A 26,507-nucleotide genomic window follows, 5' to 3' on the forward strand; every position below is an offset into this window, starting at 1 on the left:
CACTCTTCTTCAGGGATGAAAAGGGGGTGTGCTTTACCTGGCGGGTCAAGCAGCTGCTCGGAGCACTGCTCCTGTAGTTGGGAGACCGTGGGAGTGCTGGCCTGGGCAGGACTTCCCTGTAGTTTTGGAAAGCAAGAAGAGACATTTATTCTCATCCAGAGGAACCAGGAGGAACCTCCAACTCAGCTATAGTGTTCAGTGGGCACTGTGTGATCACAGCATAACCACTGAATCCCCCTTTTTGCTGTGCAACAGGCTTAGGGTTTTTGACCTGAGCCCACAATTTTCCACGCTGGCAGTCCACCAGAGGCTCCAGCCTGTCAAGCAGGTCTTGGCCAATGAGTAGTGGCTCTGTTTTTAACCTAGAGATGTAAACAGGATGCACCACGTTGATTGGCCCGAACCTAAGTGCCACCCACACTCGGTGTGTGATCCTGGCATGATCCTGGGTATAGCTGGAAATATCTATCTTACACGGTTCTACCTTAAGTCTGATGCCTTTTCCTTTCGCTACTCGTTTAAACTCGCTGAGTAGATCGGCTGACATCAAACTAATTTCAGCCCCAGTGTCAATCAGTGCTTCTCTATCTAAGACGTTTTCAAGAGAAACCTTGATATAAATACGCCTTGCTTTGCCTTTCTGGCTGAGATTCCCTAAGAATTGTTGGAAGCCTGCCTTTTCTTTGACTTCAGGGGCGGGGTCAGCGCCCAACTCAGAGTCACAGCCTTCTTCCAGGCAGGAACCCCCCCACCCAATCAGATAGACTGAGGGAGGGGCTTGGGACGGATCCCCGCCTCCTCCACTGAGAAGGGGCGTGGTCCCCCTAAGCTCATTCACACTTCTGGCATTCGGTGTGGAATGTTTACCCTGTCCTGATCTCTCAGGCAGGGCTTGTTCAAGCCTGGCCAGGCGGGCTGCAGTCGACTCCCTTCGTCCAGTCTTATGATAGACTCTGCCTGAGCCCTTGCCTTCCCCGTAGCGCTCACGGCGGCTCTGACGCTTAGTGCGGTCCTGCCTGCCTATTTTGCGCCGGGGCTTAGTGAGCTCAGGAACCTCAGCTGCCTCGAGCTGAGGCGAGTCGTCAACCCTGCTGGCTTTAGTGGGGAACACGGCCGTTTTAGCAGGTTTTCGCTCTGAGGAAGCAGAGACTTCAGCTCCCCAGGCTTTTTGAGCCAACCTTCTAATGTCAGCCATTTTCATCGCTGTGTGTGCATCACAATCATTTTCCTGACTGAGGGATGCAGATTAGCAATGAATAAACCTTTGAAATTCACGTTCTCTTCGCAACCCTCGTCATTCCGCCCTGCAAAATAAGTGCGCCTAAGCCTCTGATAATAGTCGCGAGGGGCTTCAGCTTTTTCGTGCTTAATATGGTGCACAGCAGCCACGGCAGCTATGGGATCGATAAAAGCCGAAAATTCTCCGATCATTGCCTGACACAGCTCCTCAAAGCTATTACAGACCTCCGGTCCTTGTCTAGACATCCACTCGTGGACCGCTCGGCTGGTAGTTTTCCTTACTTACATAGCCTTTTCCTGTTTGGACGCTTCGGGCATAAACTGCAAAGTATATCTCAGCTCATCGATGTAGGTCTCCACATTATTCCCTGACACTGACGGGTCAAACCTTTCTACATCTTTGGCTAACTGCCTCAGGGAGTGGAGGTTAATTTTTACGGTTTCTCCGCGGGCAGGGAGACAGCCGTGATCAGGAGCAGGGGGTCTATGCCTGAATTGACTCGCCCTTGCGTTTCGCGCAGGACTCAGCGATCTCCCCCATGCCGATCCGACCACAGACCCTGGCCGGGAGAAAACTCCTCCCGGCGCGCTGGTTGAGCGCTCCGGGCTGCTAGGTGGGCTGGCATGCAAGTGGGATCTAGTCTATTTTGCTTCCAGTACGGCAGCATCTGACTCCTTTTGCCTTTCCTGGCTGAGCTCATTTAAGCTCTCAATTTCTTTTTCTTTTTCTTTCGAGCTCGCTTCCAGGTCTCTCCTAGCTACCTCAGCCGCAGTTTCTCTAGCAGACAAGTCATCTAATTTACCTAAAACTTCCCTGAGTCAGTCTTCACTTTCCTCATTTTTCACTCTCTTTTCTCTGATTATATCCAACAACTCAACTCGCTCCGCCTTATATCTTTCTAGCGTTCCCTGAAGCTTTTGAAACTTTGTCAGCTCAGACAAAGACAGTTCCAGGTGTTTAGCTAGATTTAAGGTGAAACTCGATAGGACCAGAACTGCGTTCACAGACACTCCTGTGTTAAGCTGGTTCGCTACCTTAGCTACTAAATCTACTTGCAGCTTCTCAATATCATCAAAGTTCAACTTTTCGATACCACTCCAGTAACCAGGATTGTCATCGCTAGAAATAGTACTTATAAGCGACTCCACTTCAGACATTTTAGCAGCCATTGTCATTACGTCAGAGAAACTTTAAGAGTATTACTTTTTTTTTTTCTTTTTCCAAAATACAGTATGGAATCTAAACACCCGAGCAGATGGATTTCCAATCAGCACACGTTACACTAAACGCTAGAAAACAGGGGGATTTCTTTACGCAGTTATCAGCACACCCGGTATTCGCGTATAGAAGCCGCGGTGCTGTGCTGAACTTCAGTTATTCTGTGCGACTGATTCTCATTTCATTCTAAACTCGCCCACCCAGGGACGCCATTAAATGTAATGGTTTGATGGGTTTACTGAGACAATTATTAATTGTAGCAGTAATCACAAGGTTGTTCGTTGGGGCTTTTAGAAAATCAATCGTCAGAACAACTAACAACGCACACACAGGGGTTCAATACACTAGATACATTTATTAATATAAATTGTGCACCAAACATATACTAGTCTGCCTGGATACGAGTGGCAGACCTTACTGTAAGGGTTATCAATATACAAGGTATATAATCCCGAAGAGATGCAAACACAAAGAGATACACAACAGAGAATATATGTCAATATATATCGTTTGGTTACCAAATCGCTAATCAGTGTTATTACCCACTGTTACTCTAAACTCGGAAGTAAATACATTACTCATGAATTAAATTGATAACAACTTGTGTTGAGGTACAATTGAATTCTCGAGACGCAATGTAGAACATGGGGTTTACTTATCCACTGTGTATGGATTTGGAATTTCCCGGCACGAACACCAAACCAGCTGACAGGCTCTGTTGCAGCCTCTGTTCCAGCGGTTGTCCAATGGGCGTTGTCCCGGCGTCCTCTGGCTACCGGCCAACCAGTCAAGGTGCAGCTCGGAGTAGGACGGGCGGAGGAATCTGACTGCGGCGCGCAGGGCAGTCGTTGCTCCGAGGGGATCTACCAGCAGTCCGGCTGGCTGGTAGAAAGTCTCTATGCACAGAGTGTGACCGCGAGTCCTCACAAGTCACTCTTGTGCCTGGGAAGAAACTGGTTCGTTCCCGGTCCAGCACTGCTTCTGAATAAGCTATTCAGGTTGTCGACGAGGGTCCAACTGTAGGGTCCAACTGTCCAACACAAACACAATCTGTGGCGTTTAGCGTGACATAGTCTTGCAGGCATCGTGCTGTCTCACTGTAATACTATACCGCTGGAGGAAACAGTCCATCTGGCCATGAAACTCATTTGAACGTCTAGCTACAGCAACTAACAATATCATGATTTATTCAGGATGTGTGGAATCAGCACGTCCCGGAGACAGCTTCCGAAATCGTGAGCATTCTCTGGTGGTGTCCTGCAGGGCACCTGTGGGCGTGCGTTGGTGGTATAGTGGTGAGCATAGCTGCCTTCCAAGCAGTTGACCCGGGTTCAATTCCCGGCCAACGCAGTGGCGATTGGTTTCAAATGCTGTCATGAGCCTTGGATTGTGACTAGCAAAGCGCAGCCTTTTGAAAGAGCTAAAGCACTGCAAAACGGAATTGAAGGAGAATCTTACAGGGGATTCTGAGCGGTGTCTGCATACACGCAGTCCGATACGGGTGCTGAAAGCTTGAGCTACTCTCAATGTCATGCTGCCTTTCCCCGGAGTAAATCTGTTACATTGAAAGAATGCTTCTGGCAGGTTCAAAAAGGGACCCTTGTTAATTGGAGAAATCAATGATTTCGAATGAATTCTGTATGCGTTAAAAGACAGCTATACACAGAAAACATGCAGGACACTGCACATGATGTTTCCCGAGCCGAAACACAGTGCGTTTTTCCAAGCCATCTGACAAAGCCCGCCCACTGAAAACTGCAGCAGATCGTGTAAAGACGTTCAACTTTGTAACTACTGCACGCACAGGAAGCAGAATAAATTCCTCTTTTCCGGTTTTATTTATGCGAACCATAAATAAACCAAATAAACCAAGTTGCAAGAGGCCCGCACCCACAGCACAAATTGCGCAGCCTAGGCCACCTCCTCGCCCTGCACGCCACCGCCTCCTGCTGGGCCCACTCTTTCACACACTCACACGCCACACTAACACTCAAAAGTGTGGGCAAAACAAGAAAACGAGCGCACCGTTTCCTACACATCTGCAGTCACCGTTGCGCATTCGCAGCATGTCCCGGGATGCAATTCGGCCTCATTTGCATAACTCCAGACCGGCAGATCGCCACGCAAGCTCGCGACGTGTGCCTGCCACACACCGAACAAACCTTTTCAGCAATTTCCAAAAAACGGGCCTGCTCGCCTGCCCACAAGGCTCCGTCTCTTACCTGCTCTCCAGAGCCTGCTGCCTTCTGTGCTTTTCTCTCGGCACCGCTGCAGCGCACACAACTCCTGCAGCGGGAGGGGTGGAGAAAGTTCCCGCGCTCCGCCGCAGGGAAGGCTCGCTCCGTGCGCACACGTCCTTTCGATGCCAGTCCAACAAGTGCTCTGCATTAGCTGCGTCGGGGCTCCGGGGTGTCGCACCTCACCTCACTTCACCTCGCACTGCCCCCTCCTTGAATGTCTGCCGCTGGGCATGCCCCGCTCTCCTCCGCCTTATCTTATCGCGTGTGAGCACCGACAATGGCCACAATGCCGGGGAATGGCACCTGTAAATTAATTATCTTCTCTTGCAGCCTGAGATCATGTCCTTTTGGCTCCCTCCAGTTCTGATAAAAAATCTCACTCTTAGATTTGTTAATTTTTGCGGATGAAGCCAAAGAGAAACGATCACAGCACTGCAGAGCTCTGCTAATTGAGGCATTGTCAGAGAGGAGCAGGGTGACGTCATCCATGTATAGAGATGTCTTTACCTCTCCTCCCCCACTTCCAGGCACTGGTATCCCATTAATGGCCTGATCCTGGCGCAAGGCACAGGCTAAGGGCTCCATAGCCAAAACGAATGACAAGGGGGATAATGGGCAGGCCTGCCTCACCTCTGAACAGACTTCAAAGGTGCGTGATCTATTGCCATTAACCATTACTCTGCTGTTGCTACCTGTGTACAGCAGGTTAATCCACTTTCTCATGATGGGGCCAAAATTCATGTGCTCAAGTACCAATGTTAAGTACTGCCGGTTTAGGCGGTCAAAGGCCTTTTCTAGGTCTACACCTAAAATGCAAAGAGGGAGGGAGCGATCCTCTGAGTACAGACAGACATCCCTCAACAAGGCCAGGTTGTCGCTCATCAGGCGTCCTGCTATCCCACAAGTCTGTTCTTTCCCTACCAGTGAGGCCACTACATTTTGTAGGCGCAGGAAAAGGGCTTTGGACAGGATCTTAGTGTCCACGCCTAACAGGCTGAGGGGTCTCCAGTTCTTTATGTCATTCTTTGCTCCTTTCTTAAACAAGAGAGAGATAGTGCCTTCTCTTAAGGAGTCAGGCAGCAATTCTGTCTTATAGCTTTCCTCGAATAGGAGCAGTAGCGGATCCTGAAGCAGATCCCAAAAGGTGCAATAAAATTCTTTAGGGAGCCCGTCAGCACCCGGAGTTTTCCCCTTCTGTAAGCTCTCCATAGCCTGTCTCAGCTCTTCTACTGTCAAATCCCTCTCAAGTACTTCCCTATCTTCTTCACACAAAACGTTTTCTAGCTTTGAGGTAAAAAAATGAATTTCTTCATCCTTTACCTCTGTAGAGCTGTACAGTCTTGAGTAGAAGGCCTCGGTGCAGGAGAGGATAGCACTCGGCTCTGTTCTCTCTCGTCCCTCCTCATCAACTACACTTTCCATGACAGACTTGGAGCCTACCACTTTCCTGAAAAAGAAGCGAGTACACTTCTTATTTTCTTCCAAGAACTGCACTCTGCTTCTTAACAGTACTCCTCGACTACTTTCTTCGGCTATGCTCCGGATGTCCTTTTTTAAAAGGGTGATATCCTCGAGCACATCGAAGCCACTGTGCAGCATCGTGTAGAGACGCTGCAGCTGCCTCTGTTTCCTGGCTAGCACTCCTCTCTGTCTGGCAGCAGCCATCCTTCCCTCAGCCATGAAAAAGGCCTTTGTCCTCATCTTCACCTCCTCCCACCACTCTCCTACTGACCCGTACAGACACTGCAAGGACAGCCACTGTGATAGTTTCTCCTTGTAGCGGGATACTACCCCCTCGTTCTCTAGCAGCTTTGTGTTGAGTTTCCAGAGGCCTGGGCCAAAGACAGTCCCGCCCTGGAGTTCCACTCTACACCCTAAAACCTGATGATCTGAGAAGAAGACAGGCTGAAGAGTGACCCCAACAACTTTCACTCTCTCTGAGACAAAGCAATAGTCAATTCTGGAGCTGCTATTCCTCCCTGACCATATATATCCTGCTGTTGTAGGATATATACATCTATATGTGTCTGAGAGTTTAAAGTCTTGAACTAAGTTTTGCAGGGCCAGTGAGCTGGAATCCAATTTTATCGGAGAGCTAGACTGCCTGTCTGTGTGCTCTAAGATACAATTAAAATCCCCTCCCACTATCACGTCTGTGCTACTTAACAATAGGGGAGAGAGTGCCTTGAGTAGCTCCACCCTTCCTCCCACGTCAGTAGGACAATACACATTGATTAGCCGCAGGTTAACGGTCCCCCATTCCACATCCACACACAGCAACCTGCCATCTATGACCCTCTGAATACTTTTCAATTTGAAAGCCCATCCTTTGAAAAGAATGGCCACGCCAGAGGCTCTGTTGTTATTGTCCCCTGACCAAACAGAAGGCCCTTTATCCCACCTATCTTCAAAGCTTTTATACCTCTCTTGATAGGCTAAAGCACACTCCTGCAACATCAACACATCTCCCTCTCTCTGCTGGAGGTAATCAAAGACACACTGGCATTTAACTCTGTCATTGATACCTCTGGTGTTAAGAGAAATTATGTTTAGAGCCATATTACATAAGAAAGTGGAACCAGTCTTTACAAAACACATTTCTCTTCGGTCTCACCTGTTACCTTCTTCTTTTTCTTTTTCTTCTTACCAATTTCCTGCCAGCCATCCTCTGAATGAGCCTTCATCAGGGTGGCAGCAGTAAAAGCATTCACGGAGTCCATTTCAAGGAAGGGGGTAGAGGGAGGGGTGGAGGGGTTCCAGCTGTCCCCATCGCCATGCTCTCCTTCCTCCTCGCTCGGGGAGAAAACAGAGTCATTTTTCCTTTTCCTCAAGTCCAGCTCCTGGGAGCACTGAGGGGAAAGGGGTGCAGCCGATGCACCAGTCTCCTCTTCCCCCTCACCCACCAGCTGTTGCAGATCCTCCGTGATGGACTGGATGGAGGAGAGGGCATCTGTAGCACTTGCAGAGTCTAAGAAAAGCAGCTCCTCTGAATCCTGGGTATCGTCGCTGGACCCGCTCCACCGGGGGGCCCCACACTGGCCCTCGTTCTGAGGAGCAGGAGTGGGGGAGGGGTCCTCGCTGTTCTCGGGGGTTTTCAAACCCTCGTGCTTGTCTGGTGCAGTCTGCGGTTGTGGGAGCGTAGTCGATTTCTTTTCCACCGGCCCCGGAGCCACAGCAGGACTGATCCTGGCTGGAGGCTGAGAGTCTTTGTCCAACAAGGGTTCTTTGTTTGACTTGTTGTTTGCTTTGGCTTTTCGGGCCGGTTTGGCTGAAACAAGCACTGCCTCATCCTTTCTCATTTTGAGTTTATTGGCGTAGGCGTGAGGGCAGTTCTTAAAAACGTGTCCTTCCGAACCACATAAATTGCACTTTGGCAGCATTGAACAGTCAGAGGCTAAATGTCCCTGTTTGCCACAGGTCTTGCAGCATTTCACAGTGCAGGACGATGCCAGGTGTCCCACAGCACCACAGCGCCGACACACCTTTGGTTGTCCCACATAAAAAACATAGCCATTGCAGGCGCCCAGCCGGATTGTAGAGGGCAGGTGCCTTAAGCCTCCATTTACATTGTCCGGTAGCAAGCGAACCTCGAATTTCCTTGCTCCTGTTTTTATACCGTCAACATCTCTAACCTCAGTTCCATGGTGGACGGTGCAGTACTGCTTAAGCCAGGTGTGAATGTCCTCCGTCTTTGCCAGTTCCGAGAACATAACAACATGCACCGTTTTCCTCTCTCTCTGTGTCAGAGGCTGCAAGTTGATCTTCTCAAGGGCAGGAACTTTCCCTTTTTTTGCCTCAAACACATCCACACATTGTTCAAACAGAGAATAGGTAGCAAAAACAACCTCAAATGCTTTCTGACCTGGGAGAGCGAAGATGAAATCCAAGTGCCGAGGTTCAAAGCCAAGTTCCTTCTGTAACACTTTTCTGCTGAACTGCATACGATCCATGAAGAGGTCATCCAAAAGCTCAAAACGTACAGCATTCTTGCGGGATCCAAAGGTTGCCATCTCAAACTGCAAAACAAACACTGCTTCCACAAAACAAGAAAACAATCCAACTACTCCAACTACAGGCTGATCAAGGTATCTCCCCTGCCAGGTAAGCCGAGAGCCGCAGGCGATGAGCCCGGAGCTGAACGGGCCCCACTGGCTCGTTTGTAAGGCCAGGTGCATTGCCAACCACGACCGGCAGGGCAGAGGCTTTGAAGGCGGCCTGGGCTCCTGCAGCTGTGCTGCCACGCACTCTGGTTTCTCTTCATCTCGTACAAATCTTTTGCCTTTTACTAAAGATTTCCATGGAGAGGAGCATGAATGAGTTCCATACAATTTTTGTGCTTCCCTGCCTTCGGGTGGGGCGCAGCTGGGCTGGTCAAAGAGAGAAAACAAAATCGCTCACAATCGCTCTTATTATGGCGACTGTGGCCGTCTGCTCTGTGAGTCCTCGGTTTTCGCCTGTCTGATTGGCGCTCTTTTCTTTGGGGGGCGGGAAGTGTCCGGCCGCAAATATGAAGCGTTACAGCAACGACATGCCATGAGACGATTGATAACGATTTCCATAGGATCCCCGCGGTTGCCTGGCAACCGTCAGCTTTGCGCAGTGGCAGTATCGTAGCCTGTGAGGTATAGCCGAGGCGCGATTATTGCTAGTTGAAAACTTTTCCCAATACCCCGCTTCCGCCGGTTTGCAATACAATCGGCGAAAACAATTTTCGACAGTCTCGTCAGAGACTGAGCAAGGTGTTTAAAGACAGATTTTGTCATGGTAACATCATGGTAGAAAGAAACAAGCTTCTTACGTCTCAACAGAAACGCTCTTTAGCTCTTTCAGCGTTATGCAGAGAACAGCGTCTGTCGAGATCACTTTTGAGTCAGCGCGAAACGCCGTGTGCTGTCAGTTTGATTTCATATTGCTCGTAGGGCGCCCGGCTTTTGCCTGTCAAACGTTACCCAGTGGGCATTGATTCGTCGAATATACGTATATTTACGGCGAAATTACGTCTATACGTATATATACGTCGCCTCGACGTATAATCAACGTCGAATTGCAACCGTAAAATCGACGACATGAATAAACGCATATATAACGTCGAAAACACATCTAACACAGTGCCTGAGGCTTTTTACTGTATGTATCGTGTGTGCCGCAACTAGGATTATACGGCACTCTGCACAGTGCACGAAGTAAATTATTTTCGCAGTAATTAATTTACATGTGTATAATAAATATAGTAAATATAATAAATTAATTACTGCGAAAATAATTTACTTCGTGCACTGTGCAGAGTGCCGTATAATCCTAGTTGCGGCACACACGATACATACAGTAAAAAGCCTCAGGCACTGTGTTAGATGTGTTTTCGACGTTATATATGCGTTTATTCATGTCGTCGATTTTACGGTTGCAATTCGACGTTGATTATACGTCGAGGCGACACATATATACGTATAGACGTAATTTCGCCGTAAATGTACGTATATTCGACGAATCAATGCCCACAGCTTGGCATACAAGGGTTTTGCTAAGGGGGTCTTGCCACCTGCCTGAAAAAAAACAGTAAAATGTTTGAGTGCCTATAGAGTTTCTATTTTTATTTTCTTGACAAAAGTTGATACCATTTCCTGGAAACCCCGTCCCCCATCAGTGCGCGGTGCCCGGGGAAAAATCTGTAGGGGGGCGTCTGAAATTCTGAGGGGGGAGTGATATTTCGGTTGAAACGGAGCTGTACGGTGCAGCTACCCAAATGAAATCTCGCAGCTATGCCATTGATTAGTGCTTCATGATAGAAGATAACGACTAGCAATCTGGTATTTGTGATGAAGTTCAGTTTCACATTTTTCGTCACTCTCACGGTTTGTATTGCCTGGAGCGAAAAGTACCAGCGTTCATTTTTGCAGCTACATGGACGTTCTGAATCGTTAAGAAAAAAATGTTGTAAAACCAACAGAAAGCACAGACTGCTATAACTAGTCCTAGTTATATAACGATTTTAAGTATAATGATAAACTACTGCAAGGAATCGGTCCACCTGAGCAAACAGGATCGTAATGTTGACACTCAATAACGACACTGATATGTGCAGTTCCTGGACGGATAGCCCTCCTGCCCATCAAACAGACTGAGTGACTGTTCGTGTCATTTAGTGTTGTCTGACCATTGACAAAGTACAACTATTTTTTTATGGCGCAAATTAAGTTAAGTAAATCCTTTTGCCCAAAACTGAAGGGACGACACTCCTCCCCCCGTGACGCCAGGCCTGTTCCCAATCCTTTTCCATAATGTCATTATACTGTATATAATAACAGTGACCGATCCTTACTAACTGTATGCGTTAAAATTGCACATCAGCACATAGCAGGGGGCACATAGCCGCGATGTATTATCAATTTTAAATTTCAACCATAATATCGACAACATTAATAAACGCATACGTTGAGAAAATATCTAACCCAGCATAATTTCCGGTTATATACCACAATGCATTGCTAGTATTCGTTGGTCGCCATTTTGGCCACGTTTTTCAATCGTAGAAGAAGTCCGCGAATATCGCAGTGATCCTCTTTTGACGAGTAAGTATAAATAATAATAATAATAATACTATCTGAATACATACAGATCTTACTTAATATTATTTTGATTAAAAAAGTATGTTAATAAGCAAAAAATGGCACATAAAAATAGTGTGAAGGGGAAGATTACACAAAATCGTTTTGCCGTTTCTCTAATTTGAGAATCAGAAAAAACAGCACATGTTCAGCAGGTCATTGAAAATAAGTATGTAACATGTACCTTTAACAACGTCAATGCTAAACAACCCTTAATGTTATAGTACCCCATAAATTTGTAAAGTATGTGATGATAATTTTCTCTGATTCTCCTAAAAATATATGGATATTCTTAGAAATTAGAATTGCCTCAGCAAGACAACTTTAAGGAATAACGATATGTTTTTATGGGAAAAAATAATCGCGGTGTTATACTCCTTTCTGTGTGATTTCTGAAATAATGTTATTGTTCTAAATTTAACTAGGCAATGATATAGGGAAATACCTGCGTAGTGTGACCTTTCTTACTCACCCTTTTGAAGTTAACATTTTTATCGCAGTCATTTTGTTCTCTTAATCAAATTAGATTATATAAATGTAAACGGTAGAAAATCTCTGTTAAAATACCAAAAATAAAACTGATGACAGGAATGGCGGGAAATTACCGAGCATACGGTATGGTCTAAAACATGCAACAGTGCTGTATGTAATTTATTTACACAGCTTTGCATACAGGAGTTTCGCGAGGGGGTCTTGCCACCTGCCTGAAAAAAAAATGTAATTATATGTTGATTTCTTTGAATGACAATTTCTATTTTTATTTTCTTAAGAAAAGTTGATACCATTTCCTTTTATATTACATCGTCCTTATAGTACCTTACATACAACAGTCACTGTTTATTTACTGTTTATTTGCATGTGTTACAATTATCTGTAGGTGCACATCAGCACGCAGGGGGCACACCAAATCAGACTTTATGTCAAAGCACTATTTATCCCGATGGAGGAAGCGACGTGCAGAGCTAAATGCTCTTGCAGAATCCAGCAGTGATGATCAAGATGACAGTTTTCACATAGATGACACCACGGACGAGAATGTGGAACAGTCCTCTGGTGATATGGGTGCTTGTGTCAGTGATGACATTACACACCAGGATTCAAATGACTATGGGTACACTGAAGAAGTTATTACTTCTGAAGAAGAAATCTTGAATGAGGTTGACATTTCTGACTCTGATGAATCTGATGTAACTGACCCCAGTCCTGAATCTACTGACCTTGTAGATGAGGCACAGACTGACCCAGCAAGGCCAAATCTATCTACCGAACTTGTAGCTTGGTCTGCAAAGCATGGTTGTAAAAGACAGTGTTTCAATGATTTATTGGAGATATTGAGACGTCAGGGGCACAAGCTTCCAAAGGATTGCAGGACTCTCCTTCAAACACCTAATAAAGTGCAAATCAGTGATAAATGCGGCGGTCAGTACATTTACTTTGGATTAAAGAAAGGAATCCTGAAAAACATATCTTCTTCTAAAACATTCCAAGAAGGCATGCATTCTGTAGACCTGTGTATCAATGTTGATGGAGTTCCTCTCTTCAAATCTACATCTGTGCAATTTTGGCCTATTTTGTGCTCTTTTCACCAATTCCAGCCTTTCATTGTAGCATTATTTTGTGGAGGGTCCAAGCCTGAATCAGTTGATGATTATGTGAGTGACTTTTTAGAGGAGTTAAAGTTACTCACCAATAATGGCATTCACTTTGAAGATAGAGTATTTAATGTTACTGTGAAGGCTTTTATATGTGATGCCCCTGCACGCTCATATCTGAAATGCTGCAAAGGACACAATTCGTACTTTGGCTGCGAAAGATGTAAAATTAAAGGGAGCTGGGAGGGAAGAGTTGTTTTCACAGGGGATGAGGCATGTAATGATCGTACAGATGAACAATTCAAGAACTTTGAGTACAAGGAACACCAACAAAGACTTTCTCCCTTAGCTGCTGCTGGAATTGGGTGCATAAGCCAATTCTCCCTTGACTACATGCATCTAGCTTGTCTTGGTGTTGGCAAGAGAATTCTTATTTTCTTAAAGCAAGGACCACCTAAATGTCGACTGTCTGTCAGGCAGAGGAAAGAAATTTCTGATAATTTGGAAATTCTTAGCGGAAAGATGCCTGGGGAATTTGCTAGACAGCCAAGATCCCTCTCAGAGCTTGACAGATGGAAGGCTACAGAGTTCCTCCAGTTCCTTTTGTATACAGGCCCCATTGTGCTTCGTAATGTTGTATCAAAGGAACTATACACCCATTTTCTGATGCTAACAGTTGCTCTTTCCATTATGTTGGACTCGGACGAAAGAAAGAGAAATGCCTATCTCAACTATGCCCAAAAACTGCTTGATACCTTTGTTGACAATGCTCAGCATTTGTATGGACCAACATTTGTTGTATATAATGTGCACAGTTTGAGACATCTACATCAGGATGTGGTACAATTTAATTGTTCCTTAAATTATGTATCTGCATTCCCATTTGAAAACTTTTTACAGTCCTTGAAGAAACTAGTGCGGAACAGTCATAACCCTATAGCTCAAGTAGTAAAGAGAATGAAGGAGAAGGAAAGAGTTCAGAGCAACTGTGAAGCATCTGGTTCACGGATGTATATTTCGTCAAGACAAAAAGACTGTTGTTTCCTGTTGGATAATGAGGACTTTGCATTTGTGAAGGAGAAAAGAGCAGACAGAAGTCTTCTATGTGATGTTGTACGACAAACTCAGACTTGTAACTTCTTCACTGAACCATGTGAGTCAAAACTGCTTAATATTGTATATGTTAATAGTCTGGAGGTGCATGCAAGGGAGAAATTCCTCTCTGTAAAAGAGTTGCACAGAAAAGTAGTGTGTCTCCCATATGGTGCTGGTTATGTCCTTTTCCCTCTTCTTCATGGCATAGAACATAATCCTTTTCCATGAAGAAGTTGCAACTTTGATTCACACAGGATGCTTCAGTCTGCTCTTTTCTCATGGTGAAGTTTAAATTTTAATGTTTGTGAGGAATTGCATGTAGTGAATACCATCTAACTACAAATGTATAAATAAAGCAGAATGTTTATTATTGAATTATGTGTTTTTATTGAGTATAATCATTATAAGCGAACATAAGTTTAGTAATCAGCACCACAATCTGAATTAAGACTCAAAATTAAAATGTGTATGTCTGTTTCAGGTGATGTGGACACGTGCAGTTTGGATAGAGCAGGAGGGGGAGGTTGAGGGAGTCTTGGCCTCAAACTGGGTGGATGCCCGAAGAGAGTATGTGTGGTGGCCGAATGATCCAAAGCAGGCCACAAAACTATACAAAGAGAAGGCCAACCCTAATAAAGATACTTGGGTTACCTTCAAGCTCATTAAAGTTAAACATACATCAGGTATAGCTTTCTTTGAAAATAAGAGCAAATTCCTGTTAATTATTATAAATTCCGATTGAATATTTACAGTAACTGTCTATGTACATGTATTAGTGCAACAATACCCTTTTCATATTTGATCATATGTAATGTAAATATAATTATTTGTAGACAAGAAATCAGAGTGTGATCACTTTGATTTAACCACCTCTGTTACGGATGCTGAAGACGAGGATGAGACACCCAATCCAAAACGCAAAAGTAAGAAGCGGGTGTTCTCCGATTACGTTGATGGTATGTAAAAGTAACAATCTCAATCTCAATAGCTATATTTTTAAACAGTTCTTAATATCAACTGATGCCTCATTTAGCTTGTACCTTGTTATTGATTTTTTTTACAACTCTTTAAAATAAGTCATTTTGAAAGGTGTTCTGTATGAAAATGTTAAAAATCTTATCAGATTTGTTGATAATGGAAATTGCTAAACATTTTGGTTAGCTTATTCTATGTTAAACTAATTTTCAGTATTATATTGAAATATGAACATTTTCTATTATATTACAGACTTTGATTCTGATGCTACTACTCCAAGTAAGTCAGTTTCTCTCCCTTCAAAGTTCACAAAATAAAGGAAATAAATTCATTGTAAAAAGTTACAGATAAAGTTGATTAAATAATTAAATTTGATATGAAATATTTTACTGCCATATTTTTTCTGTTTAGAAAAGAAGAAGCCACCGAAGCTGCCAGTGCCACCCCCCAAACTGAGATTCTCTCCTAGGAAGAGTGTCTCCCAGAGCTCACTCAGCTGTTCAAGTACGTTTAAAGGTAGGTTATTGGAATTAAAGTTAAAATGTTTTCTTAATGTACTCAGAAGATAACCATCATCAATCATATTTAAAGACAAGTTAACACCATTTTTTATGTTATTGAAGCCCAACCATCAAAGGTGAGAACCTCCCCAAGGAAAAAAACGGTGCCGAGTTCTGGCTTCAACATTCCTGAAGGTATTACTACATTTTTTGCCTACATCTAATTATTCTATGAAATTGAGATGAAGTTCTATGACAAACTAAATGACTAAATTGAAATATTAAGTTATGTGATAAAGTAAATGTTTTCCATAACTGAATTCTTTTCAGAGTCTCCCAGGCAGAAGACCATGTCCAGACCAGAAGAGAAAAGAGAGAAATATCCTCTTTCAGAAGGAAGTAAGTACAGTTAAAATGAACTACAGATGTGGGAATTTTTTATTTTTAAGATTATAAATTGCATGTAGCACATTAGCAACACTACAGTAATGCTAATGTGACAAAAGTGTAAGAAAATCCTAACCCAATTCCTTTTAAATGCTGACATAAAATGTAAATTATTTCAGAGTTTCAGAAGCGGGTATTGGGCCTCCTGATAGAGATGAGGGATGAATTGAGGCGTTTGGGTAGGTCCACGGAACCGGTGGACTCCCAATTCCACATCAGGAGGCTGACCACAATGGAAGAGTTCTGTGCATATGAGCAAGCACTTGACAGCATGGACAATCAAAACCTGCTGGTATGATATTATATTCTCACTGTGGTGTAGAAAATATTCACTACCAATATTCAAGGTTTCAGATGGGTCATAATTTTATAGCCTACATTTGATTAATATGATCCATCTCTGGCATAAGTTCATATTTTTAGTTTATAATGTATAATCTTGCTTATCCTTTAATGGCAAAATAACGTGTTTTCATGTTCTAAAAAGTTACTACAATTTTTTTTTACTTTGAAAAATGGTCACTTTGTATTTTTAGACTGAGATAATACTGCAAAAAAGTGCAGTTAATACGTGAAAATGTGTTTGTTCCATGAATGTGTAAATGGGTATGTCTGATTAGTTGATTAATGAAGATCTAGTAGTAAAAATAGCTTCTGATATTATTTCTAATATAATATTATTTCCAGATAAACCAACTTCAGAGAGTAGGCGGCAGTAATGTCAGAGAGAGTGTTTTCACAGTCTTGTCAAGGTATTGCTTATTGATTTTTTTAAAATGTTTTTACATTAAATTTTTACTTCGATCAAATTAACATATCCACAGAATTGAGCTTATAGATACCTATGTGTTAACCACTGAATGTGCAAGGTGTAAAACTGCAAAATTGTCTTTTAAAATATAAGGATTACAGTACTACATTTGATCCTAAATATTTGAGTAAATAAATGTTGAGTGGAAACTCACTTGAAAAAATGTCTAAACTCAGTGAAAATTTGGTTTTCAGACTTATGACAAATGAACTGATGACAGAATTCAACTTCGCTGGCACAAACCGAAAAGATAAACAACAAAAGAGAGGCCTGGGAGACACAAATCTTTATAGAGTAATTAAAGGTACTCCTATTCTATGTTGTACTTTCAAACTTTGGGTACTCTTTAATTAGGACAGACTTTATTGCTCAATTGCTGTGATGCAAGCCACATTTTATCCGTTTATTTCCGCTTTGAGCTTAGTAAACCTTAATGGTTCATTTTTGAGATTATACTCAAGAAGATATTAACCATCATTTATTCGAGTAGTAATATTATATAATTTTCTCCTAGCTGCGGTGCTGAAGTCCCACCCTACATCGAAAGAAAAAGATATAAAGGAGCACGCAATGCGTTACTTGAAGAATGCATATGCAAGGCAGGGGGCCAGGAGATCTGGACACTGAAAAGAATTTGGATAAATAAATAAAGTTGTACATTTTAAAATTTATATTTGAATCAAAATGTGGTTTTGAGTTAGATAGTGTGTTAATGTAATTAGTTTGTGTTTGTCATTACTATACTGTATATTGATGTTACCAGAATTTGTAGCTGAAGTTTAAGACTAGTTGTGTTTTTTTATGATTATTGCCCATATGTTGATTGTTGATTGATTGCATACAATGTATAATTTAATTTTTCAGGTGTGAATGTGTATTTTCAGAATAAATTTCTAAACCAAATCATTGGCTTGGTTTACTTGTTTCTACACCTATAAAACCCATCTTTGATGTATAATAGACCTCTACCCATATACGTATAATAGACCTCTAAAGTTATCCGTATAATAGACCTCTACCCATATACGTATAATAGACCTCTAAAGTTATCCGTATAATAGACGTCTAACCATATACGTATAATAGACGTCTAAAGTTATCCGTATAATAGACCTCTAACCATATACGTATAATAGACGTCTAAAGTTATCCGTATAATAGACGTCTAAAGTTATCCGTATAATAGACCTCTAAACATATACGTATAATAGTCCTCTAAAGTTATCCGGAACTCCAACCATATATGTATAATAGTCCTCTAAATGTATCCGTATAATAGAACTCCAACCATTTATGTATAATGAACGTCTAAACATAGACGTATAATTGACGTATAACTTTAGACGTATATTAGAATTTCATTCTAGACGAATTGTAGACCACATTTAGACGTCTAAGTTATGCGTTTAATAGACGTATATTATACGTCTTTTGCCCACTGGGTAGGTTGCGCTTCTTCATGCTGCATCGTCGGCATGAGTGGAGCTTTTTAATTGTCTGTACTTGTCTTACTGCGCCCCATAAGAAATCGTTTGTCCCCGTTCAAAAGAGATTGTGCGATGTCCTGCAGCGTTCGCAAAGCAAACCTTTGACAGTTTGAAAAGAGGAATTTATTCTGCTTCCTGTGCGTGCAGTAGTTACAAAGTTGAACGTCTTTACACGATCTGCTGCAGTTTTCAGTGGGTGGGCTTTGTCAAATGGCTTGGAAAAACGCACTGTGTTTCGGCTCGGGAAACATCATGAGCAGTGTCCTGCATGTTTTCTGTGTATAGCTGTCTTTTAACGCATACAGAATTCATTCGAAATCATTGATTTCTCCAATTAACAAGGGTCCCTTTTTGAACCTGCCAGAAGCATTCTTTCAATGTAACAGATTTACTCCGAGGAAAGGCAGCATGACATTGAGAGTAGCTCAAGCTTTCAGCACCCGTATCGGGCTGCGTGTATGCAGACACCGCTCAGAATCCCCTGTAAGATTCTCCCTCACTTCCGTTGTGCAGTGCTTTACCTCTTTCAAAAGGCTTCACTGTCCTAGTCACATTCCAAGGCTCATCGAACCCGGGCTGTTTCCTCCAGCGGTATAGTATTGCAGTGAGACAGCACGATGCCTGCAAGACTATGTCACGCTAAACGCCACAAATTGTGTTTGTCCGTTCGTGTCAGTCGTCCTGCAGCCACGGGAAGTGGGACACAAACATGCTGCAATGCTTTCAGGACGTTAGGATTTGTTTATGCAACATCCGAGAAGAGTACTTGTGGCTTGAATGTGAACTGTACGTGCCCGCCCCCTTTCCTCTGTAGTGCATGAGTTCCTCCCGGCATGCCCTTCGTCATTGTTCTGTCATCTTGTATTTAAAGGGTTGTATTTCTGCTGCTGAAAATAAGCAACGGTTTTCTCACAACGCCCTTTGTTCCCGACGGAGCCCTTGTCTGTCATGAAATTCTTCAAAACCTCAAGCTAGAAGAAGAAGAAGACGACAAATATGAAGCGTTACCGCAACGACATGCCATGAGACGATCGATAACGATTTCCATAGGATCCCCGCGGTTGCCTGGCAACCGTCAGCTTTGCGCAGTGGCAGTATCGTTGCCTGTGAGGTTTAGCCGAGGCGCAATTATTGCTAGTTGAAAACTTTTCCCAATACCCCGCTTACGCCGGTTTGCAATACAATCGTCGAAAGCAATTTTTGACAGTCTCGTCAGTGCGTGACATAGTCTTGCAGGCATCGTGCTGTCTAACTGCAATACTATACCGCTGGAGGAAACAGCCCGGGTTCAATGAGCCTTGGAATGTGACTAGGAAAGTGAAGCCTTTTGAAAGAGGTAATGTCGACGCTTTTTTAACAGAGCACCAAAAAAACGTCTTTTTTGAAGACCTGGCCACTGAGCATTGTTGGTTCAGTGGTAGAATTCTCGCTTCTCACGCGGGAGGCTCTGGTTCGATTCCCAGCCAAAGCAGTGGCTTTTGCAGCGAGCGGCTCCATCACTTGCATCCCCTTGCAACTCGCAACTGAAAACCCACTGAAGCTAAGCAGGTGTGAGCCAGGTCAGTACCCGGATGAGGGTGAGCTACAGGGAAAAACAAAGTTTCCAGCTGGAAGCGGTGTTAATGGTGCCGGCGGGGGGGCGCTCACCCTGAGGTCTGTGCGGGTCCCAATGCCCCAGCATAGTGACGGAGACGCTGTGTTGTAAAAGGGCGCTGTCTCTTGGATGAGATGTAAAACCGAGGTCACAGCGCTCTGTGGTCATTAAAAATGACCACCAAAACCTTTGACAAAAGCTCTTGGTAATTGATGGTCTTCAATAATGCTTCTCCTTTAGGTACATTTTAAATCAGCTGAAAAATGCTGTGAAATGGGGGGTCACTTCACGCCAGTGTAGGATTTGGGTTACAAGAACTATAAAACTGCACGAGAAAGCCCGTACACTGAATTACACGGCTTTCAATTCAAAGGAGGGCAAAAGAAATTCCCTGAGTTCGATTTTTTGCAGCACAGAGAGGATTGCTGTCGTGAGGCTGGTTAGCTCAGTTGGTTAGAGCTAATAACACCAAGGTTGTGGGTTCGAGTCCTGTACGGGCCAGGTCCTTTTCTCCTCTCTTACAAAAGCTGTTAGGTTCCTTTCCGTGGTGAGATGGGTTGTCATGCAACGCTGCTACATAGTGCCGACAGACAATTAAATGACAAAAATGAAGAGAGTTAAAGCAGCTGGAAAGATTTTCTTACAACTTTTGAGCTGACACAGTTTTGGAAAATGTTTTCTTCACGCTGCACTGTACCACATAGGCAGCCAAGAGTCTCCAAAACAAAACAGAATTGACAGTCATATAATGTCCATTGTAGCGGCGAGGCTTAATAATAAGACAGAATTAAGTGTTTCTGAGCTTTCCCAAATTAGGCCTCATTTCTCTGTTCATCTCTGTGGTACAGCCACAGAGAAACCATTCATGCAAGGTGATTTAAGGTCCAAGGACAGCTCCCAAAGGGGGATGCACTTAGCTAAGCCTGGCTATCATGATCAATGGTCACCCATTGGCGCCTATCTGTTTAGGGAGTGCGAGTTGGACATCTGGACTGCATTACTAAGTGTCAGGAGTAAGTGACTCATATCTCACCTTGATCAACCAATCAGGGACTGGTAGGGCCGAGTAACCCACGTGGGACTCTGATGCCCATGGAACTTTCAGCCAATCAATGAGCTGAAGTTCCTCCAGGTAAAAACAGGCAACACAGAGAGCCTGAGAGATTCAGATAGAGATTCAGATTCAGATTCAGATTCAACAAGATTCAGACAAGATTCTAAAGGGAATTCAAAGGAGAATTCCAGGGCAGGACGGCCCAGGAGCAGAAGGCTCCCAAGGGCAGGACATTCTCGCAGCGCGCCTCCTGACCATCCTGAGACTCAGCCCGGACAACCACGGAACGGCCAGTGTGTCCGAGTGCCAGAACTTTCCTTTGTTCTAAGAGTCTAGAGTGGAGGTTGCCAGAGAGTAACCAGCAGCAGGCCTCGTGAACAGGTCGGAACTGTGGACAGCTGAATCACTATTCAGAACTAGCTCTTCATCAGGAACGAACCAGTCCTCTTCCTGACTTGCTGGGACCCACAGTCATCTTTTCTCCTGTGCACAAACTTTGCTAGTTAATGCCAACAGTGAGCATCAGCAGCGCACCGTCGCAAGCCACACAGCACAGCCTGGCACGGAGCCAGAGAGCGCGGATTGGACAGCAACAGCCTGCAACTGTTTCTTTGTGCCCGCAGGAGATCTGAATCCCCAGAGATTGGATGAGTATTCAACTTCAATGCATTACAGCTCGAGAATTCAATTGTTATCCCAACCAGTTGATATCAATTTAATTCCTAAGAGTTATGTACTTGTTTGAGTATCTAATGTAGAAGTTGTAACCAAGTTCACTTTACGAAACGGTCTTAATGAATGATATACTGAACGTATGTCCTCTTGATATGTGTAACTCTTTGTAACTGATTGAATATATACCTTTTGTATTCTGATAACCCTCTCGATAAGATCTGTTAGGTATTAATGCATATTCTATGTATTAATAAATGTATCCTCGTGTATTAGTACCTGTGTGTGCGCGTTGTTTGAGTTATATCGCATGGTTGGATTCTAAAGCCATCAAAAGAATCAACTTTGTGATTTACTGCTACAATTAATAATTGTCTCAGTAAATGCCCAAACCCTACAGAACTGGTGCCTTCAGAGAGCCACTATGATTACATATTTGGCGTCCCTGAACCGGTTTTCTCTACATTTATTTGGCGTCCCTGGGTGGGCGTGGCAAGACTGAAATGAGTCAACCAAGCGGAATAATTCAATATAAAACGCCGCGGGTTTCATACACGACAATACAGTGTGCTGAAAGCCGAAAGGAAAAAAAGTTCCCCTTGCTCTTTAAGCAGTGTTTGATTGTTTTGTGATCTTTTGCGATCTACCGGGTTGATTGCATACTTGATCTTGTGGTTTTCTGTGGTAAAACTGTGATTTCGTACTTAAAAGTAATACTCTTTAAGTTTAACGATGGTTGCTAAAAGGTCTGAATTCGAGTCGCTATTAAGCACTCTCTCTAGCAGCGACAGGTCTGACCACGATCTCTTCCATATCTCCGTCAGCGGAGAAGCTAGAAGAATAAATCTCCATTCTCTGAGAGAGCTAGCGAAGGACATAGAGAGATTTGACCCCGCAGTGTCAGAGAATAATATCGAGAGTTATATTCAGGACCTCAGGTATAACCTGCAGTACCTGCCAAACGCCACAGAACAGGAGAAAGTGTTTCTGGTTAGAAAAACTACCAGCAGAGCTGTACATGAGTGGATGGCTAGGCAGATGAAAGAAGTCTGCAATGACTTTGAGCAGCTTTGTCAAGCACTTATCGAAGAATACAGTGCGTTTATTGACCCGACTGCTGCGATAGCCGCCGCTCTTAACATTAAGCACGAGAGAGCAGAGTCCCCTCGCGAATATTACGAGAGACTTAGACGAACTTATTTTGGAGGGCGAAATGATGAGGGTTGCGAAGAGAACACACATTTCAAGGGTTTATTCATTGCGAATCTCCACCCGTCAGTCAGAAAGATGATCTTAATGCATACAGATGCACAGACCATGAAAATGACTGATATCAAGAGATTCGTGCAGAAAGCCTGGGAGTATGATGTCCAAAGTCGCTCTGAGCAAAAAGCTGTTAAAGCGACTGCGTTCGCCGTCAGAGCCAGCAGGGTTAATTCCCCCCTGCTCGAAGGAGCACAGGCTCCTGAGCTGGCTAAGCCCCGTTCCAAAGCAGGCACACTGGACCGCACCCAGCGTCCTAAGTGCCATGAGAACACCAGGGGAGGGAAAGGGCTAGATAAAGCTGAACAAAAGGATTCAGTAGCCGCCCGCCTGGCCAGGCTTGAACAAGCTTTATTAGGACAGGGACAACCGCTCCCGAAGGATGCCGGAAGCGTGAATGAGCTGATACTCTCCACTGGAGGAGGCGGAGACCCGCCCCCTCTCCCTCCCTCAGTCTATCTGATTGAGCGGAATGGTTCCTGCCTGGATAAGGTCAGCCACTCCCAAGTGAGTGCTGACTCCACCCCTGAAGTCACAGAGCAGGCAGTAAAACGCAGAGGAAAAGCAAGAAGCTTTTACCTCAAGGCTGCCATGGGAGATGTCTTACCCAGTGAGACACTGATTGACACTGAGGTTGAAAGGTGTTTGATGTCACACGGCAAGCTCAAACGGGTAGAAAAAGAAAAGGGCATGCGACTCAGAGAGGAACCTTTGGTGGATCACCAGAAAGGCAAGGTGTGGAAACAGGTCAAGGCTCCTAAGCCTTCTGTACAGAAGGAAAGGGGGGCCAAGAGGCAGACTGTGCTCACACAGTGCCCACCGAACACAGAAGCCCATGCGGAGATTCCTTCTGTTCCCTCTGGACAAGAAATAAAAATATTTCCTTGTTCCCCAGATATACAGGGAAGTCGTGTCCCGGCTGAGGTCACAACAGCCTCCATGCCACAGGAGCGGTGCTCCAAGCAGCCGCCTGATCCACCAGGTAAAGCACACACCTTTTACGTCCCTAAAGAGGAGCAGATCTCCCCACCTGGCGATGAAAAGGAGCTTTCCCTGTGCACCCTGGCACCTAAGAGGGGTCAGGACCACCACCCTGCAGTGGTGGAAGGGATCCAGATGGCAGGAGAGCAGGTTGGTGATGTAGCCCTCACCCTTAGCCCTGAGAGGTCCTCTATTAGTGAGGATCTGCCCGAGCAGCTGTCAAGGGGCCACCGCCAGGTGCCCCTGGTGCAACATTCACAGGTTAGACAGGAGGTCCAGCTGGACGCTGAGACTACTGCGCTGTGGACACACCTGTTCCCAGATGCCGATTCCCTCTGCTTTGACCCAGGGAACCTGCAGTCAGGTAACATTATTTCTCACAACTACCAGGTAGTGAGTGAGACTGACCTGATTGTTCCTGCCTCAACGGCAGGGTTGCCAACACACCCAGTCCCCCAGAAGGGACAGGGAATGAAAGCCGAGCCGGTTTTCTTACAGCCACCAGCTCAGTCTGTCAGTCTGAGTCTGACCAACAGTGGTTCACCCAGACTGGAGCTGGATGGTCAAGCCACCCGCCTGCCAGTGCAGGACATCGCAAAGAGGGGTGTCAGAACCCCAGCCTGCACTGACATGGGCCTGGTGAGTGATAGTAAGTTCAAAGACAGTGAACTAGCTATCCCAGTGTTGGGGCAGCTCCCTGAACCCCTAGCGAGGGAAGGGGGGAGCGAGCAGGTGTCCTACACCTACCCCCAGCGAACGATTGTAAACATGCCGATAGAGGGATTCCTCAATCAGGAAGTGTGCAGGGTGGAACTGAACAGTGAGAATAGGATAACATTCCCAGATCACTCAGGTGCTCCAGATGACCACTCAGCCGAGGGTCAGGCATGCTCCACCGCTGCACCGCCCCCTGCAGGGTTCCTAGAGCACAGGCATGAACAAATCGAAAAAGCAGATGCCCTGGAAACGGAGGAGCAGCATCAACCGCTGCGTCAGATCTCCCCAGATTTCCAGGATGTTGGTGCCCAAGATGCCACAGGGCATACTGAGAAAGACACCATGTACACGCCGCGCCAGCTTAGAAAGGCAACAGTCACTCAGAAGGAGATGACTGGGATCAGCCACCCGAAAAGACTTTTGGGAGGACTGATTGCTGCCGCCACTGTTGCACGTTTGCTTTTTCTGGTAGGTTTGTGTGCTACTGGCACTCTCACCCTGACTGCCCCAAGAAGGCAGGTGTCAGAGATGCCAGAGGGTAGTGACAGACTGTATCAACAGCAGCAAAAGTTGGAAAGCTTAGGGAAAACCCTACAGGCAACTTCCTATGCAACAGGGTTAAACCTTATTCCCCAAACAGTGGACATGATTGTTGGTGTTATACAGTGGGTTTATGCTTGTGTGCAACAGGCCAGAATGTTGACACAAGACCTGTTAAGGGAGTTTAGTGCCACTGTAGCCAGTCTAACCACGGCACAAATCCCAACCCACTTGATTCCACTCTTCTCAGTAGAGGAGTATGTGACATTAACCCCATCGCTCATAGCTCACCCAGAAGGCAATCCAAGATTGAATTCGGTTCCAAGTCTTGAGATGGGTATGGCTGCCAAAGCTATCCATTGGCTGTGTCTAAACGATTCACCAATGAAGGGTGTAAAGCTACTAACGAGCAGAGGGAGGTTAATGAACCCCATGAAGAGCAGGTGGGAAGTAAATGGCTGGTCAGCACACCACATTTAACTGACACTATGACTTGTGACGGGCAAGATACAGCTACCGCAATGCAGCTACCTAATCAAACAGTTTCCCTGCAAGTTCCCGAGGAGGCCATAGTACAGCATGGTAACTTAACATTGTACGGTCTGGAACCAGACAATAAGACCAAACTTGAGGTCTAAGATGCCTTCAGGTGCCACACTATTCAATTGGATAGAAATCCAAGAAACAGTAAGCCCTGAAGAGGTACAGGTAGTTAGTTTGCTTTAATGGAACAAACCTCCAAACCACCCTAGCAGATACCCAACACAGGTGTTGTGGTTTATCGGGGGGGCTGGGAACAGGAACTGTTGTTATTGTAACACTACTGCCAGGTAGCTGGATCATGACTGACAGTGTACTCTGAATGATGTACTCTCACATCAAGATGTACTCTGGGTAGCATGAATGAGTCAAAGGTAGCATGTCAAAAGAAAGGAAGTGACTTCTCCCCAAATATCTACCACAGAGGTATCAGATATTGACAGTGAACTTCCTGATGTGTAATTCCTAGACTTAGATAATGTCTCCTACCATGTTTATACATACTCCAGATGTTATTCATCCTGTTTGTATCCAATGCTGGTTCCGGTATGAATTCTCGAGGAGTAATGTAGACATTTAAGATTAATGTTCTAATGGCAAGGGACATCACTTAACTCTGTTTTGTTTTGAAGGCAACAACGCCTCAGGACCTCGTGACCTTCAAAAAGGGGGGATATGTAGCGGCGAGGCTTAATAATAAGACAGAATTAAGTGTTTCTGAGCTTTCCCAAATTAGGCCTCATTTCTCTGTTCATCTCTGTGGTACAGCCACAGAGAAACCATTCATGCAAGGTGATTTAAGGTCCAAGGACAGCTCCCAAAGGGGGATGCACTTAGCTAAGCCTGGCTATCATGATCAATGGTCACCCATTGGCGCCTATCTGTTTAGGGAGTGCGAGTTGGACATCTGGACTGCATTACTAAGTGTCAGGAGTA

The 26,507-nt window shown here is 44.7% G+C and overlaps 1 long non-coding RNA gene and 4 other non-coding genes across 5 annotated transcripts; all 5 read left to right on the plus strand.

Moving 5' to 3' along the window:
• The first annotated feature begins 3,736 nt into the window (after positions 1-3,736).
• Positions 3,737-3,808, plus strand: trnag-ucc (transfer RNA glycine (anticodon UCC)). Its single transcript has one exon. It is a non-coding gene; the product is annotated as a tRNA-Gly (tRNA).
• Positions 3,809-8,939: 5,131 nt separating this feature from the next.
• On the plus strand, positions 8,940-9,056 carry LOC138235155 (U5 spliceosomal RNA). The gene has a single exon (XR_011188040.1). It is a non-coding gene; the product is annotated as a U5 spliceosomal RNA (small nuclear RNA).
• Positions 9,057-9,286: 230 nt separating this feature from the next.
• On the plus strand, positions 9,287-9,428 carry LOC138235141 (U4 spliceosomal RNA). Its single transcript, XR_011188026.1, has one exon. It is a non-coding gene; the product is annotated as a U4 spliceosomal RNA (small nuclear RNA).
• Positions 9,429-15,382: 5,954 nt separating this feature from the next.
• On the plus strand, positions 15,383-17,674 carry LOC107078219 (uncharacterized). The gene is made up of 7 exons (XR_011188017.1): positions 15,383-15,481; positions 15,589-15,660; positions 15,796-15,864; positions 16,032-16,204; positions 16,600-16,664; positions 16,918-17,027; positions 17,238-17,674. It is a non-coding gene; the product is annotated as an uncharacterized lncRNA (long non-coding RNA).
• Positions 17,675-19,287: 1,613 nt separating this feature from the next.
• On the plus strand, positions 19,288-19,429 carry LOC138235147 (U4 spliceosomal RNA). The gene has a single exon (XR_011188032.1). It is a non-coding gene; the product is annotated as a U4 spliceosomal RNA (small nuclear RNA).
• Positions 19,430-26,507: the final 7,078 nt, after the last annotated feature.

This window comes from Lepisosteus oculatus, unplaced genomic scaffold (genome assembly GCF_040954835.1).
Source record: "Lepisosteus oculatus isolate fLepOcu1 unplaced genomic scaffold, fLepOcu1.hap2 HAP2_SCAFFOLD_78, whole genome shotgun sequence".
In the NCBI taxonomy this organism is placed as follows: Eukaryota; Metazoa; Chordata; class Actinopteri; order Semionotiformes; family Lepisosteidae; genus Lepisosteus; species Lepisosteus oculatus.